At 38.8% G+C, this 5,156-nt stretch overlaps 1 pseudogene; it reads left to right on the top strand.

Annotated features, from left to right (window-relative positions):
• Positions 1 to 3,146: 3,146 nt before the first annotated feature.
• Positions 3,147 to 4,530, top strand: LOC139002705 (large ribosomal subunit protein uL30m pseudogene; annotated as a pseudogene).
• Positions 4,531 to 5,156: the final 626 nt, after the last annotated feature.

Raw genomic sequence — 5,156 nt, 5'->3', positions numbered from 1 at the left:
AAGGAGAACATCCTGAGCAAGACAGAGGCATCAGAGTGTGTGCTTTGTTCAGGAAACAACAAGTGGTTCTATTTGTCTCAATTCATTTTGTAAAATGAAGCTCAAAAAGTTTTGTGGGAACAATAGTGGACATCTGTTTTGGGTTTTTTTTTTTTTTTTTTGCCTGGCTTGGATTCCCCTTCTTTTGGAAACAGTTCTGATTTTCTTTTAGGGAAGCTGTCCCTGCCTTCTTTTCAGCTCATGGGACTTGAAGCTGAGTGTGTAATGCCATCAATACCATCCAAAGGAGCTTGGCGTTTAAGTTATATACATATATATCTTTTATTTTATTTTTTTGTTAATCCTCACCCGAGGATATTTTCCATTGATTTTTGGGGAGCGTGCGAGAGAGAGGGAAAGACAGATGTGAGAGAAACACATCGACTGGTTGCCTCCTGCATGAGCCCTGGGGGGGAGCCTGCAACCAAGGTATGTGCCCTTGACTGGAATCGAGCCCGGGACCCTTTGGTCTGCAGGCCGATGCTCTATCCACTGAGCCAAACAGGCTCAACTAAATAATATATTTTAAATATCTTATTTACTAGAACAGGGAATCACAAAGCCATTTAAAATAAAAAAATGTTCAAACATATATAGAAGTTTTTTTTTAAAAAAAAAATCTATATAAACTCATACCCAGACTAAATAATTACCAAGATTTTATCGCTTTCCTTTGTCCTTTACCAAAGCATTTTAAAGTAAATTCCAGACATCCTATGTTTTCACTTCTACACATTTTAGTGTGCATCTCTAAATAGTATTGAGATTTTCTTACAAGTGAAATGCTATTATTATGCCTAATGATTCCTTGCGATTGACTAATACCCAGCCTGTATTCAAATTTCCCCAATTATCTCAAAAACATCTTTTTTCTGCTGATTTGTTTGAATCATGTTCTAAACAAGGCCCACACATGGCATGTGGTTTTTATGGCTCTTAAGTCTATTTTAACCTATGGCAGCCTCCTCACCCCACTTCTTTATGCCACTGACTTGAGAAAACCATTCTCAAGTTGTCCTTGAGAATGTTCTTGACTCCAGACTGGTCTGGTTGTGTCCCTGTGGTATTATTTAACTTGCTCCTCTATCTCCTCTATCTCTTGTAAACGGAAGTTACCCAATGTCTGCTTGTCCCATGTTTATCAGTAGTAGCGCTAAGACTGAACAGTGGGTTAAGGTGGCAACGACCTGATTCTTCCACTATACAATTTCTTATCCATCTCCTACCTATCGATTTCATCTATTGATCTTTGCCTGGATTATTTATCAATAGGGATTGTAAAGTATTGATTTGGTCATTTTATCCCTCTTTCCACATTTATTACCTGGAATTTTTTACTAAAGAAAAATTTCCTGTATCAAGTATGGATATTTGGTTATCCTAAATATAGTGGATATAGGAAAGGCAAATTTTCTTTCTTTAAAAAATTTTTTTTTTACTGTTTTCAGAGAGGAAGAGAGAGGGATAGAGAGAAACATCAATGATGAAAGAGAATCATTGATCAGCTGTCTCCTGCACACTCACCACCCAGGCATGTGCCCTGACTGGGAATTGAACCTCCTGGTTCATAGGTCGAGACTCAACCTCTGAGCCACACCAGCAAATTTTCTTATAATTGTCAATCTTCAACATACTACTTAACTGAAAAATATAAGATACAGAATACCTTAATAAATTATTGTAAGCAAACTTCTGTAACCCACCTGTGAGGAATTAGAACTTCGGCAGCCATCCAAGAAGCCCTCTGTGTCCACTTACTATGATTTTTATGGCAATCATTTCTTTGCTTTTCTTTATGTTTTATCATCTATTTGTGCATCCCTAAGCATTATACTTTAGTTTCTTTATTTATATTTTTAAATTTTAATATGAACTTTAATAGACTTTTTAAAAGTCCCTTTTACTCTACAGGTTCCCCTTCCATTGCTCTCTGCCCCTTAAATGTATTTGTTAAAAAAAACTTGACTGCTTGATCAGTAGAGTTTCCCAGACTCTGGATTTTACTGATTGCATCCCCATGACACGCTATTTCATGATCTATGTACTTTGCGTATATTGGTAATTGGATAGAGAGACTTGATTAGATTTCAGTATAAGTTTTGGAGGCAAGACTACTTCATTGTGAGTTGTGTTCCTTTGTTATGAGACACATGTCTGTTTGCCTCTTTTTATGATGTTGGTAGCTATCAATGCCTATTGTCTGGATTGATTCAGTTCATTATGGGTTGAAAAATGATGATAGTCCAATTTTATCACTCCTTCCTCATTTATTAGCTAGAATATTTCTATATAGAGCCATAAAGGCCCCCCCCCCCATATGTTATTTGGTTATTCAGGGGCACAGCTCATATAGGAGAGGCAGGAACCATAGAACCATAGAATCAGAACATCACACAGTTACCATTTGTATAGTTTGCATTATATATACAACAGTTTCAGCAAAATCACCTATTCTACCACCACCAATATTATTGAAAAGTTAAAAATATATAAAATGCAAAAAATTTAAAAAAGTGTTTGCATATATTCTCTCCATTGTCTATAGTTGTATTTTATTTACATTTTCAGAGCATATATCTGTCCTTTCATGTAAGTATTTAGAACAACCATAATAGTGTATACTTAGGGTTTTCAAAATATTGTCATATCTCATGTAACTTCACAAGATTCTGGGAAGTAACCAGGACATGGATCATTTTTCTTAATAAAGCACAGAAAGGGGAAAAGAATAACAGAAGCAGGTCTAGCTCTCAGATGTTCTTGACTCCTAGCCTCTAGGCTATGAATCAGAGTTAAATGTAAGAAATGCTTTTTCTAGGTATTTTAAGCTGAAAAAGACGTAATACAGGGAATTAGGAGCTTATGCATAAATGGGAGAACAAGTTTTAGACCAGGCCCCTAGAAATAACTCCCAGAACAATATGGTAGAGTCAACCATCAGCGGCATGAGTTCATACCTGGAACCACTGGAGATCAGGAAGCCAGACCAGAAAGTTTCTGACACTGTTGCTGCTCCCATCACTGCCACCACTCGACGGCATCTTGCCATTCACAGAACTGGTGACCTGGCACTGGAACATGAACCTTAGAACCTAAGAATCTCAAGGATGGGCCCTAGGACACTGCTGCTGTTAAGCTTCGTCACGAGGACCTTGCTTGCAAGAAAGTCATCCAAAGCGGGTAGATAGGAGGACCACTTCTGCTTCATTTTCATCCTCCGAATCTTTCAAGAATGCATCAAGTAGAGGGAATGTAATTCATATCCAGAACTCTGCTGTGAGGAAGTCTAAAAAATGTAGGTTTGGCTTCCCAGGCTCTGCATACCAGGAAGAGGCTGGGATGAAATTGAGCAAACCAATCCACAATATTTGTTGCAGCAATTTTTTGTGTCTTCATTCAAGATGTTGGCAAAAATACGGTTCTGAACCATGTGTCCCACCCCTAGAAGATGCTCTCCAGATGGATCAGATGGCTATAATCTCTCTAACTTACCCAGGGTCATGGTTTAACTGGCAGTTGAGACTTAAACCCAGTTCTGACACCAAATAACTAAAATGCCTATATTGCCTTTCAATTTCATTCATTAATTTTCTTTAGTTGTTTAAGCAGCTTATAATCCACCTAATTTTATCTTTATCTTTTTTGGGGACAACTAGGGAACAATATTCAAATGCTGTGCTAATTCAGAGTATGCTAAGATGCTCCCGTTTATCAATCACAATAAAAAAGAGATGCCATGTCCTATGATGGGGAATCCATGGTTGTTTGATGATCCTCATGCTAATCTAACATTCCTCATAACTGTTTAAAACCTTCTGGAGGCTAGGTTGGTTAGAATATAAATTTGTGGGCGGAGTTTGTGTGTAGCACTTGGTGTCTCTCCGAGGCTCAGCTTCCTGTCAGTGGTAAGTACAGACTGAACAGCATTTAGCAACCGCTGCCTCTCCAGAGCAGTCACCACGCTCAGGGCCAGGATTTTGCACTCAATAGTTCAGAGCCTGCCAGGTAGACTACAAACTGTGACAAAAGGTGTGGAGTCTCCATTTGTACGGATTGGATTCATCATAAATTTACCAAGTCATCACCTGCAGATCATGAAAATACGGGATCCACAGCACTCTCATATCCTGTAAGCAGAATGAAAAATACAAAGACAACCATTTTTGGGGGAAAAATGGAATAAAGATGCTTGGATTAGAAAAAGTTCATACTCCTCAAGTTCATAAGAGCATCCTTCAGTGAATGCAGAAACTAAAAGTGGTTAAACATTTGATAAGAATCAAACCCCTGAGCTTGCTGCAAGGACTTCCGACAGAGGAGGCCATGGCTCACCCCTGCCTCCAGAGCACTGGGGAGTTAGTAGTGACGTGGCGTCCAAGGCCCGTGGACCAGGAGGCAATTAAGTCCGAATGCCAGAGCTGTTTCAGATTAAAAAGTGTGCATCGTTTTTATTTAAAGATGGTGAGAAATGTTCTCATTAAAATATTTTAAATGCTAAAAAAAGAACTTAAATTTGCATTGAGAAATTATGACTTAAACCAGAAATTAATTTCTCTCATGTAAAACACACCCAGAGGCAAATGGTTGGGACTAGTAGGGCAGTTTCCCTCAGTCATCAGGGCCTCAGGCTCATTCTATATAGTTACTCCATCATCCTCAGCACGAGGCTTTGCCTCAAAGTCCAAGGTAGCCTATCAGAGTTCTAAGGCATCACACGTGCATCCCAGCCCAGCCCACAGGGAGGAAGGAAGCAAAAAACTTGTACACAAACCTTTTGATGACCTTCTGTTTGCTACTTGGTAAGTGGCTCCACGTAACTACAGGGAAGCTGGAGAAGGCAGTCTATCTTGCAGGTGGCTAGGAGAATGCTACTAGTGGCCAACAGCAGTCTCTGCTACAGCAACCTCATTGCATCTTCCTCATTATCTTGCAAAATTTCAAAATGGCAGGTGTCTTCTCCAGCACCTGGCACAGAGCCTGGCACATTATTATTTGTTCAACAAACAACCAATTTTTTATTTCCTGGTGAAAATTTAAAAGCGGTTTAAAAATATAACTTCACTTCTATGTGGAATCCAATGAACAAAATAAACTAACAAAATAGAAACAGACTTATA

Source organism: Myotis yumanensis, unplaced genomic scaffold (assembly GCF_028538775.1).
Source record: "Myotis yumanensis isolate MYYU_CA2020_CCGP unplaced genomic scaffold, mMyoYum1.0.hap1 SCAF_1, whole genome shotgun sequence".
In the NCBI taxonomy this organism is placed as follows: Eukaryota; Metazoa; Chordata; class Mammalia; order Chiroptera; family Vespertilionidae; genus Myotis; species Myotis yumanensis.
The sequence above is the reverse complement of the archived record's forward strand: the minus strand, read 5'-3'. Positions and strand labels throughout refer to the sequence as shown.